Here is a 13375-nt window from a genome sequence, read left to right as displayed (position 1 = left end):
GTGATATAGATGGTGGCTGCACATCTATTCAACAATAGGAAAAAATTACAATACTAAGTGAAATTGCCATATGATGACACTGAAAAGAACTCAGTTTCTTTGAGCATATATGCTCTTTTTATGATTTCCAGAAAAATAGTCTTCCAGAAAATTTTCCAGAAAAGCTACACAGATCAAAATGCAGAGCTTTTTGCACCCTCTGCTCTGCAAGCTCACAGGGTTGGTCTGAACCCCTGAACCCCTTGCTCAGACACAGCAAACTGTTCCTTCCACAGCAAGTTCACCCAAAGACCACCACAGGAAGGAATGGATCACATTCATTCTCTCATAAGCACGGCACAGAAATGCAGCATTGTGCCAATTCTCACAACAGCAACAGCGTACCAAGATCAGCTCATGGCTAAGGCCAGTTAGGTTTGCTGTGACTCTGCAACCACAGTCTGAACCATGTTTAGTTGTAAATAGACAAGTTGCTTTTCACAGAAATCGTGTTCCCAGGAATGTGCCCATAACAAAAGCACCTTAATCAGATAGATCTGTATTTCTTGAAAACACAGAAATGAGATAACAATTCTCTATGCTGTCTTTATACAGAACATACATACAGAAGCAGATAACTTTCCACTTAAATAGGAGTTTGCTCATTAGACAACAAACATGTAAAAAGAAAGCATGTCAGTGAGTAACAGAAAGGCTGTAAATAGACCAAAAGCAGGATGAACATTACACATTCCTGTTGGTCTCAAGGGGCTTTATTAAAAACAAAAGAATAAAAAGTAGTTCCTGAACAGGATGATTTTTAATTGTGTCCTCCTGAGAATACTGCACAAAGGCAGACTTGCTTGCTTCTCTTGTAGTCTACTGGGACCTAAGAAGCTCTCAACAGATTCCCTTTGGTCTAAGACCAGTTATTGCTGAGTTTCTGAACTCCAGTTAGATGTTAGTGACAAATTATGTTTATCTGTTTCTGAGCCAAATTCAACTTTATCGACATCTATTTTATACTAAAATAAATAGTTGAATATATAAAAGGTTCCTTGAGAGCTAATTTCTTATTGGTTTAAGAATGAGCATACAGAATCGACAGTTATAAGGGCATGCAGAGACAGGACAAAGGGAAATAGTTTTAAACTGGAAGAGGGTAGATTTAGACTAGATTTTAGGAAGAAATTCTTTACTGTGAGGGTAGTGAGACAGTGGAACAGTCTGCCCAGTGAGGTTGCGGTTGCCTCCTCCCTGGAAGCATTCAAGGCCAGGCTGGATGGGGCTTTGAGCAACCTGGTCTAGAGGGAGGTGTCCCTGACTATAGGAGGGGGGTTGGAACTATAGTATCTTAAAAGTCCCTTCCAACCCAAACCATTCTATGATTCTAACAGCGTAAAACTCACAAACAGTATCCATTAAAACTCTCTACCTTCTACACGCCTGGCTGCAGTGGGACTGGTGACCAGTCTGCAATATCTTATGACCTTCAGAAAGTTGAGGTACCTGTCTTCCTGGGACTTCATAACAGTTCAAGCACTCTTGAGCCAGATCTAGAACAGGTACCTGGGCACAGTATGGTAATTAACATTAACATCCCTTAATTGTCTGTGCTCCACAGACAACACACAGGCAACACAACACAAGATGAAGGCTGGGAAGAAGAAAATCTATAATCTATTCTAACAGATAAAAAGAAAATAAAACACAAAGCAATCTACAATTAAAAACAAAAACAAACAAACAAACAAAAAACAACAACTATGCTTCTAACCGAACTAAGCAATAGGAAAAACCTACGGAGAATAAGTGGCTTGAATTTTGATTCTGCCTCTCTGTAATTCTGGAATCTTTTGAGCTACCAAAGGGAGCTCCTGTCCCACTAAGATTTGCAAGCTAACATTTGTAGCACCATTAATTATTTATTGTAAAAGGCGACTAGAAGAGAAGAAACAGTAATCTCCTCTATCATCCCTGGCTTATTTGATAGCTCTGTAGTTAGTGCCAGAGAAAAAAACACACACCAGACAAGCAGGGTTCTTTCTCTGATGATTAGTCACCCACTCAGAAAGAGGCAAACCAGGTTCCAGTGACTACTTGGCTGTAAACAGGACATAGCCCTCCAGCAGGAGGACCTGGAAATCTTCAGCTGATGTTGCTCAAATCTTTATGACAAGAGACCTCAGCATTAACAGCCAGATTTGCCAGCATCTGGGGATCTCCACTCACAGATAACAGTTAAGGATCTGCCCTCCCAATTATTTATGTTTGTTGTGATATGGTAACGACATGGCACATTCCTCTACCATCCCATTGCCTTAAACTGATCTCTCAGATGTTGGGAAATATGATGAAAGTCACAAGACGAAAGGAAAAGGAAAAGCTCAAAACAAGTTTACATAAAATATTCATATCTAGTAGCAATTACAAACAGAAAATATGAAATAAAAATTCCTGATAAGCCGCAGCAATTATGCAGTGTCCAAATTATCTAAGTGCAATTCCCTCCAGGAATTTTTCTCTATAGATTTCTGTTGCTGGGATCTAAAAGTGAGACAGTCCTTTTGGCTTATATCTTTGGTTAATTTTGTTACTAAATATACATGTAGCCTGGTATGACGAGTTACTAGCAAAAGTAAGGCTCTGTGCTTTATTTCTGCTCTCCTCTAAAACCCATAACAAACCTCAGTAAAGCAAGATGGCACCTCAGCTGTAAAAAACTTATAGATTGCAATAGCTTAATTATTGTATCTGTCTCTTGAGATGTTAATATGTTCTTTTGTGCAATCATAAAATGCACTGATCTCATTTTGTTTTTCATTCTTACAGAGTAATAATTTTTTTCTTGTGGTAAATCAGGTGATGCTGGCTGGACATTGTTAAGCTGAGTCACCAAAGTCTTTACAGAAAGTACATGTTTAAAATGTTGCTGTTCAAGCATAGAATGAGAGCACACTAACAACTTTGTCTAACATATTCTTACAGTTGTAAAGATACGTATTCTTTTCAAATAAAAAAAGTGATGAATATGTTGTTTTTCTGGGAATCTCTATTAACATAAAAACACATTTATTCCATTACATTTATATTTCTATGGTAAAATCTGATGTTCCTTAATCATAGAATCATAGAATCGCTAAGGTTGGAAAAGACCCACAGGATCCAGTCCAACCATTTGCCCTTCACCAATGGTTCTCGCTAAACCATGTCCCTCAACACAACATCCAAACGTTCTTTGAACACCACCAGGCTTGGTGACTCCACCGCCTCTCTGGGCAGCCCATTCCAGTGCCTGACCACCCTTTCAGAGAAGTAGTATTTCCTAACGTCCAGCCTGAATCTTCCCTGGCGCAGCTTGAAGCCATAACTGGTGATAAATACTATTTCTTATATGAGGAATGGTGGTTTATGTCCTAGAACCTCATTATGGATTAAGTTATGCAGAACGACTGGATTTTAATCTTATGTCAGTGCTACATAACAAGATGTTCAGTTAGTTGCAAGCTAGAAAAGTTTGCTCAACTTCAGCACTAGTTCTATGAGCAAAAATAGTCCTGCCAAATTATAGAAAATCACAAATAATTCGCTTTATTACTACTTCCACTCATTTTGATGTTCTCATGAAGAAGCTTCCTCTGATATGAAACATCAGTCCATTAAAAAAAAACATAAAAAATACTTCCATGGTGAACTTGTCCACTTTTGCCATCTGAGCACTTCATTCAGCTTTGGAGATCATTGTAGCCTTGTTAGGTTTCTAAGGCGCCTTAATTACATATGTACATTTGAGATTGCAGAATGCTTTAATTTAAGCCAGCACGCAAATATTCAGAAAAATCATCTGCCACGATCAAGACTAATTGAACTGATATCTTCTGGTTTTTATCTGCAGCTTTGCTGCATAATTTTTCATTTTCTTTAGAATGCTTTAATACAAAGCAAGAACTTGCCTAGAGTCCCACAGAGGTGTTTTGACATTAGGCTTAATAAAGCATGAAGAACTCATTAATAAATAATGTTCTGCTAGGTTAACAAATAAAGCTGGATGCACTGGCAACACCCAGAAGTAAATAACATCTTGCATACAGCCAAGTAACTTACTAAAATGCAATTGTGCCATTTCTTCTGTGTGTTTGGCAAAGCCAATCACAACACTGAGCAAATAAAAACACTGCAGCATATATGCATGGACTTTCAATTATAATGTTACCTGACAATTTTTATTTGTACTCTGCGTACTTGAAGAGTTGGTAAACAGGCATTCGTGTCAGTGACAAAGAGACATTTATATTTTGTTCAGCTTTGCTGAGAGATCGCTGCTGCCTGGAGTTTCAAAGGAAAAGACCTCTTGTATTCACTGAGTTATGCATCATGCCATTCCTGTGTCAAAGCTACAAGCCTGATACATTTTACTGCAGACACATTTGAATTAGAGCATTCAAGGCTGTGTCAATATTTCCATCTGTCCTTTCTTTCCAAGGTTGAACATGCCGGCAAATTTCAAATCAAGGTCTGAGTAGAGCTTCTAGCAGCCTAGGGTCAGTGGAACAACTCTTCATTGAGTTGTAGCTTCAGCTGCAATAGGATTTCATGTTGGAAAACAGACCAGGATTGTGGCAACTTGAGGTTCTGGTTTCATCCTCTGTCCTCCGTCATGACACTCTTCTTGGTTAAATGCCTAAATTGGGACCTGGAATCACCCTAAACTCCCACTGTACTCAAACAAGAGATGAATGTTTCCAGAATGTGATTCAGATCTGGGCTGCTGATTACAGAATCAGCTTAAAATGAGCAAGTTCTCAATTTAGAGACTTCTGCTACATGATTATGCTTCTAGGCAGGAAAACTCCCCAGTCCGTTCAATGAGGCCAAGTAACAGATTGCACAATTCAAGTTTGGGCCTGTGAGATTTACACAGTTTGTCAGGAGGAAAAAAAAAAAAAAGAGAGAGAGAGAGAGAGAGAGAAAGGAAAAAGAAAATGTTTACTTATTTTATTTTTAGCTTATATTGGAGTTATGGTAATATTCTGAATAAAGGATTCACGAGCTTTAGAAACAGGGACAAAGAATACAAATGCAGGTCTTCAATTCTCCACTCTTTTTTTTTTTTTTTTTAAGTACAGAAATGCTACGTTTCTCTGTGTTAGTTCACTGTTGTAAGTACTCAACTATCTTGGAATGAATACTGATTTAAAAGAAAAGTATTTCATACCATATACTTACTGAAGAAACACGTTCCAACATATTTAGAATGCTTAGAAAAATGAGTTTCTATTTTATACCCGACAGAGCTGCCAGGCTCCAAGACTTGCTGTGAATTAGACAATCACATGAAGATATAATATCTTCTGAAAATGACATAAGATCTCTGATACATGTGATGCTGCAACTATTTAGGTGGTGCAAACTGAACTTTCCAGCAATATAAAAGTCTCTCTCTCTCTCTCTTTTTTTTTTTTTAACATAGAATTCAAATCCATGTCATTTTTTCAAACTGAGAAACACCAAATTGAGAAAACGTAAATCTTGGCATCTGACCCACAAATTGATTGATTTTCACATGAAATTTTGAATTTTACAAAAAAGAACAGAAGTAGAAAAGCTTTTTATTTTTTTTTTAAACATCCAAAGATTTAAGTTGTTCAGGCATCTGAAATACTAAATAAGTGCCTATGCTATGGAACACTGAGCAGAGGTGGAGAAAGTTTATGGCCAATTTATTTTTCATAATTTTTTTTCTATTTAACAGTGAACACCATTACCATCCATTATAACTTAAGAACACAAATACATGGACGTAAGTTAGTGAAAAATGAAGCAGTGAAATGTTTTAATGAATACATTTTCTATTTGTTATTCTCTGGCTTCACAAATTGAGGGACGCATAGATTGTAGAATACAGTCCCAGTTGCTTTTTACTGTTATATTTCCTTGATTAGTGCCAAATTTAAAATTTAAAAGGAGTTATTAAAGATCAACAACAACAAAATAAAAAAGAAAAAATAATACGAGCAGAGGGAATCAGAAATTGTTTTTAAAATTTTTCACTGTTCTGTCCCATCTATATGTGTACGTATATCTATTTGCAAGACTGTATGGACAGTCTTGGAAAGTCTCCAATAGATTACCTCATCTATTTTTTATATCAGTTTTCCAGCTTCAGTAAAGCCTGTTTATTGGGTAACTCATTCAGGATGTTCGGCTTGAAGGTCTGAATGAAGAACTGATCCAAACTCACCTAAATACTCAAACTAGACAAAATTTGGCTGTGTTCTCAAGTGAGCAGTACCAGACTACTGCAAAAGCTTCAGGATTTGGTCACTGCCCAACACAAAATTTTGGAGGGTACTTGGATTGTGAGATATGAACTGTAGGTACAGTACAAGAGTCACTTGAATGCTCAGCACATGCTTCTGTGATTCATCATCACAGGATTTGAAGTGAAATTTTTTCTTGCAAACAAAGATACCTGAGAATCCTGAAATACTAAGAGGACATTAGGTAGTCTGGGTTCTTTTTTTTTTTTTTTTTTTTTTTCCTTCTTCACTCCCCTTATTTTTCCCTCATAATTTCAGTAGTAGGTTTCTGTATCTAAATTCTTGCACTTACTTCGGTCATATCCATCCTTCTGGGGTCATATCAATAACCTATAAGCATATCTAAGGACATTGTCTTTTATTCTCAAGGGCATTATTCTCATTCTAGGATAAAAGTTTTACAAAACATTTATCAGCAAAATGAGTTCAGAATATTGTTTCCATTGTATTTACACAGTTTTAGAAGGATACATATACAAGCCACTAACAAAAATAAAAGGCCATTTTTTTTATAGTAAACTATATTTAGTTTACTATATATATATACTAGTATTCACACAGCTTACATTTTCGAAGAAGCCACAACAGGTGTTCACATAGCAATTCATGCATATTACCTTGTGACAGAATCACACAATACACATAGCTGTAAAAGGAATTGCTGTATAGAAAAGAAGCATTATTGCTCTTTCATTTCCATGCATATTCATCTATAAGGAGAAAAAAATAATAATTATATTTGTGCCACAGAGTACATGTCAGGTAGAACAATCAAAAATAGTAAGAAAAATAAAGATTTTTTCCTCTTTACTAACTTAAAATAAACTTACAATGAAATATTTGTAAACAATGTGCACATAGTTTTTGTTTACTTGAACTAGTATTTAACACACTAAAAATAGTATTTGAGGCACTACACAACAGCTGTCAAAACAGGTTTTTCAGACTCATTAAGATTGCAGTTTTCTTGATCTTAAGCAAGATATCAACATACTAATAAATGAGAGAAAACGCCACTCCCTCCCAGAACAGTGAGAAAGGACACAGTAAGCTTTTGATATTCTATAGCATGCAGATTTTACAGCTGAGTTGGTTGAAAGGGGAACAAGGCTTTTTTAGAAATGGAGGAAAACAATGAAGCAGATCACCAAATAAAGATCCCCCATAGAAACCAGTACTGTAAAGAAATCTTAGAATCATAGAATCACCAAGGTTGGAAAAAACCTCCAAGATCATCCAGTCCAACCATCCACCTACCACCAATATTTCCACACTTAACTATGTCCCTTAGTACAATATCTAAACATTTCTTAAACACCTCAAGGGACAGTGACTCCACCACCTCCCTGAGCAGTCCATTCCAGTGCCTCATACTGAAACGGGAGAAATTCTGCACTGTTTCCATGCCTCCTCTAACAAGCTGTGTCTGTTAAGTACCCATTTAGTAATATAAACACAATTTAGAAAAACAAACTCTTTTTTTCATGATAGCAACAAGTATGGCCTGGTTATACAAATATGAAATGAATTGATATGTGCAGTTTTACATCTTTTATTTTATTTCTCCCAATAACTACATGTTCCTACAAGTGTCCTACAAATGTGCACTGAGCTTTCTACACAGCTTTAATGGAGAATGTGTAAAATTGTTTTTATAAAGTGAGTGAAGCTGTGATAAGCAGTACAGCTGTCAAGCCAGTGAAGAGACTGCAAGGAAGGATTAGCAGAAGAAAAACGTTCTAGGAAAATATTTCATTATAATGCCCAAGTACTAACCAATTAAGTTAACGGTGCTGCCATTCATGTATGCAAAACATATATAGGAAATAAACAGGATGACCTGAGTTCTGTCCAAAGACATCTTCAATTTGAGTCAGATCTTCTGTGGTATGTATCTACCCAAAATAAGGCATGAAAAGCAAAAAGCTAATGACTTGTATCAACATTTCACTCGTGCTTATTCCTGAATGTGAACTGAAGGAAACACAAGAAAAATATTTAGAAGAAAATGTTTTACTTGAGTCACTTTGTGACCTTAGAAAACCCGGAGGAATAAACAAGCACACTGCAGGTGATCATGTTTACACCAACAGGATCCTCACCAGTGAAACCACAGGATACCTCTTTTTCCTGTTGGAAGAATCAAGTAAAGCAAAGGTTGTGCTGCCAGGGAGAATGTGCAAGTTGTCAGTGTATATCAACAGTTTTTCAGTTATTCCTCCTCCATAAACATGCTCATAACTTTTCACTGATGTTTGGGAACATGTTCAGAGACCTGATGCATCCTGAAATCAGGGAAGTTTGAAGCCAAAAGCATCATATTAGTAGTTTTCAGCTGTAGCCTTGCATGGGAGATAGTTTACTAGCAGCTTTCATGTATGTTTTCACCTCTCCTGGCCAGTTACTCCTTTTGATAGACAATTACTGCTGTGACTTGGACACTTCAGAGGTTAGGGATGTTCATATGATTAAATCACCTAGTGATTAAATTACCTTTCACCATCCTCCCACAAAGTATAAAAGACTTAATGTTAGTAGATATACAGAACTGCAGAAAGACAAAATTATTGTTGAAAAGACTCCACGGTGTTTACAGACCCTAAAAGCTCAATGCGTACAAAGAAGAGATGCATTATGATTCTCCCAGAAGCCTTCTTTGCTCAGAAAGTTTTATACTGTTTCTTGTGGAGGCTGCCCATTTCTGGAATATGGAAAAATATGGATATCAAAGAATCCAAAATGATGCTACCTTTGAGAACAAAATGAACTAATGCTCAAAGGCATACACCTAGGAATCTTGCTAAACTGGCTTTCTAGATCATTTCTGTCTTTCAACCAGTGTTGTCTGGATCTCACCCAGATTGAGTCTGAGCCAGATGCTCTACTCCAGGAGTCACTTTCCCCTAGGCAGTGCAACATCTTTGTGATAGCTCTGGTTACATCTGTGGAAAATGAGATATACATTTGGGTGTCATCTGTAGGACCTGCAGCAGCTTAGACCCTGTCTGAAAACTCTTCAGAAAGCTTTGGAAAGGGATATAGAGAAAGAATTTATGGCCCTGTGGTCAGGCTACAGGTGTGGAATACTGGGAATTAAAAAATGTTTTACCACTGATATTTTTGGGTTTTAGTAGGATGAGGTTTTGTGTCTGCAAGGTATACAAGTTTTATCAAACTCTGAAATTAAAGAGTCCTTACATATTAATACAAATACAAGAGTTTGAATTAATAATACTAGCAATAGAATCATAGAATCATAGAATTGCTCAGGTTGGAAAAGACCTTAAAGATCATCAAGTCCAACCACAGCCTAACCATACTACCCTAACTTTAACAACCCTCTGCTAAATCATGTCCCTGAGCATCACATCCAAAGGGTTTTTAAACACATTCAGAGACGGTGACTCAACCACCTCCCTGGGGAGCCTATTGCAGTGATTAACTACCCTTTCTGTAAAGAAGTTTTACCTGATATCCAACCTAAACTTACCCTGATGCAACTCGAAGCCATTTCCCCTCGTCCTGTCACCTGTCACCAGTGAGAAGAGACCAACCCCGCTCTCTCTGTAAGCACCTTTCAGATATTGGAAGAGAGCAATAAGGTCTCATCCTCCTTCTCCTCACACTAAACAGTGCCAGTTCCTTCAGTTGCTCCTTGTAGGGCATATTCTCCAAGCCCTTTACAAGCCTTGTTGCCCTTCTTTGGACCTGCTTCAGCACCTCAGTGTTCTTTCTGTATTGAGGTGCTCAAAATTGAATACAGTACACGAGGTGAGGCCTCACCAGTGCCGAGTACAGAGGGAGGATTACTTCCCTAGTCCTGCTCACCACATGATTCCTGATACAAGCCAGGATGTTGCTGGCTTTCTTGACCACATGATGCACAATATAAAACAAATAGATTAAGGACTACTGTTTCATACTGCAATATATTTTGGGCATTATTTATTTAACGTTTAATTTTATGGTACAGAAGACATTACTGACAGAACAGCTTTACTTGATAATTTTCGTGTTTAGTAGAGCTGATGTATTAAAAAGGTTAATGTACTAAATTTACATTTTTCTAGACTCATTTTTTTCTTATTCCATTCTTTCCTCTCTTATTCTTAACCTCTTAAAAAAAAATGATGCAAAACAGAACTTCTTTTTGACAGTTGGAGTCAGAAAATTTACTTTCCCTGACGATTTTCATGCTCTACAAGCTTCACCATCATAAACCACTTTGCATGTATTAAGAAGGAGTATTATATTAGATGAGGCAATTTAAGTGTATCCCATTTCACTTGGTGAAGCTAAGCAGCTTTGCATTATAACTAAGTTGAGCTAATGAGAATATGCTTGAAGCGTGTGTTACCTGGAACTGAAGTTAGCTAGTAATTCAATACTGCAACCTATGAGTTTGCAGAATGATGGCAAGAGCCCTGCTGTGAGGGAGATCGGAAAATTATTATAATCTGCATTCCTAAATTGAATGAGTATTTTGCTCAGCAGAGGCCTCTTGACTGCAAATAGTCTGAAATTACATCCTGCTGTTTAAAATACTTTTTTTTAAGTGAGTAAAAATGCCCACATTTTCTTAAATCAAATAATTTTCTAATCATATGTGACTAAAATTACTGAGAAAAGAAAACAATATACCCTTCACTTCCACCAGTAAAAGCTATTTGATATTGAAACTCTTGATTGGATGTCTCTAGAATTCATGTTTTGATACTTTTATCTTAATTATTTAATTGACTGGGAAATGTTATCGTATTTCCATGTTTTCATGACTGAAATAAATTTGTTTACAACTTTCTTATTTTGTACAAGGAAAATTTTAATATACATATTTCATCAAAGTCAGCTAATGGGTATAACACTCAACACACTAGTAGGCTAAAATATGTATATGTACAAATATATACTTATATGCTGGCAAACCAGTCTCTCCACCCCAAAACAAAGTGGTTCTGTTCTTAGCTGCTTTCTGGAAGATGTCTCTACCCTATACTGCTCCCTGAACTCTACCCAAGCATTACATGGGACAAAGCCATAGTAGGGAACGTATGAGTGGATGGGATGTATCAGCAGGTGACAGGTCTCAGCCTCATGTCATAGAAGTCATATCCAAGCCCCGCTTTTCTGACACAAATAGATATAGCTTTAGTTTTTCTGATAGAGCATAATGGGCTAGGGGAAAATGAGGTTACTCTTATGTGAAAGATTGCTCTCAGGAGACTCAAAAAACAAGGCAAAGGTGATGACAAGGGCAGAAACTTGGCTTAAATACTACCCTTTTTCTGGAACTTTGAGCACCTTACATTGAATTTCAGTCATGTTGCTTTGGATTAACATTCACAGTTCTGACCAAATTCTTAAGTGGTGGATATATCACATCTGTTTTTCTGCTTCACAAAATACAGCTAATAGCAGACATCTTTATACTGCTCATTAGGTTGATTCTTCAAGACATGAAAGCGCAAAATTTGCCTTCACCATGTAAAGGGTCTCTACTCCCAGCATCCAGGAGGTTGTTGTAGCCTCAAGACTTAGTCTATATGCATTAAATCTCCAGGGTAAATTTTAAATCTGGAGTTACGACAAACGGTCCTACCTCATAAGCCTTAGTGTGTGTGTGTGTATGTGTTTCTTAGCACACAAAGTTTCTTTTGACTTGACAATCTCGGCACTCATTTCAGGATAACTGTCATTTGTTCATTTACACCAAGATCATTTCTTACTTTTTCTGTCTAAACTTCTGCAGGCTTTGTAAGTAACCCTAGTCACTCTTGCATTCTTGCAAAAGGAAAGAGTTAGCTGGTAACAGAATGTACAATGGAAAATTTAGACAGGTGAAACTCTAGTGGATTTGCAGCCAGTCAGAGAATTTAGCTCATTTATTTTGACTTACACTGTTCAAATGGACATATTGTTTGCCTATTAAAGAAAGTTTTCTCTCCAGCCTACCACACATTTTTTGTAATATTTGTAGTAGCATGAACTACACAATCAGTGAAACTGAAGAGTAAACAATTTTTTTACATAATTTTCCTTCCAAATTTATATGCTCATATCAGTGATTGTGCACTTTAGTTTCAATGCTGTAAGTAAAATGCCTAGAATATTTCAGCATTGCCTGTCCTAATATTGCATAGTTCTGTCAACAATTGCACTGAGCTCACAGAACGCCTAATTTTGTACATTTGATATATTCAATAATCCACAAAAATGCATATTGCTCAAATTCCTCAGGGAGAAGTGCGAAATACTTAGATACTACAGTGAGGGCACCTCACAAAACTAACATAGCTCTTCTTCATATGGAAATATTTGTAAACTTTTAGAACTCTGCTAAGCTTCTGTTTTTGATTGTGGTCTGTATTTTTATAACCACGTTCTTGGTCCTACTGAGCTCCATTATAAAAACTCTCAGTAACTTCAGTAGAACTTAGATTAAACAAAACCACATTATTACATTTTTCCCTGTTCAATCAGGAGTAGACAATTGGTGCTAATGGGGAAACAATTTCTTTTGATGAAAGATATTTTTGTCTTTTATTTACTTTATAGAGAGAGCAAACATTTAAAATGCACACAGAAATGCTAGCTAGAGTGGCAGACATAAAGAGATTGATTAGAAAGCTATTATTCAGATGGTATCACCAGAACCCCTCCACAAAAATGAGAGAGCAGTATTTAATCTATGTCATCCTAATTGCATAATGTTTGAGTGCCACCTGTTTTAGCCAGTGGAGTTCCTGAAAACATTTTAATTGGTTGTGAAGATGATTTGTAAGAAAAAAATTATATTTGTAAAACTAATTATTTAAAAATCAACTCAAATAAGAAGCTGTTAAGAGAGAAAACTGAAAAGGCTTTTACACCCTGATTCCCATGTAGTGCAAATCTTGAAGAATATTCTGAGAAAGATGGAAAACAGATGGCAGCCATAGATAAACTCAAGGTTACACGATTGTTCACTTTTCTTCTCTACAGTACATAGCATTACCCACATCATTATAAGCATTGCCTTTTTTTTTTTTCCTCCCCATAATGTTATGGTGATAAAAGTCCTGATGTATCTTTACGAT

General features: G+C 36.7%; 1 protein-coding gene across 7 annotated transcripts in view; it reads right to left on the bottom strand.

Annotated features, from left to right (window-relative positions):
• Positions 1-13375, bottom strand: part of HS3ST5 (heparan sulfate-glucosamine 3-sulfotransferase 5) — a 197352-nt gene that overhangs the window by 80229 nt on the left and 103748 nt on the right. The window lies entirely within an intron of this gene.

This window comes from Gallus gallus, chromosome 3 (genome assembly GCF_016699485.2).
Source record: "Gallus gallus isolate bGalGal1 chromosome 3, bGalGal1.mat.broiler.GRCg7b, whole genome shotgun sequence".
Taxonomy (NCBI): domain Eukaryota; kingdom Metazoa; phylum Chordata; class Aves; order Galliformes; family Phasianidae; genus Gallus; species Gallus gallus.
The sequence above is the reverse complement of the archived record's forward strand: the minus strand, read 5'-3'. Positions and strand labels throughout refer to the sequence as shown.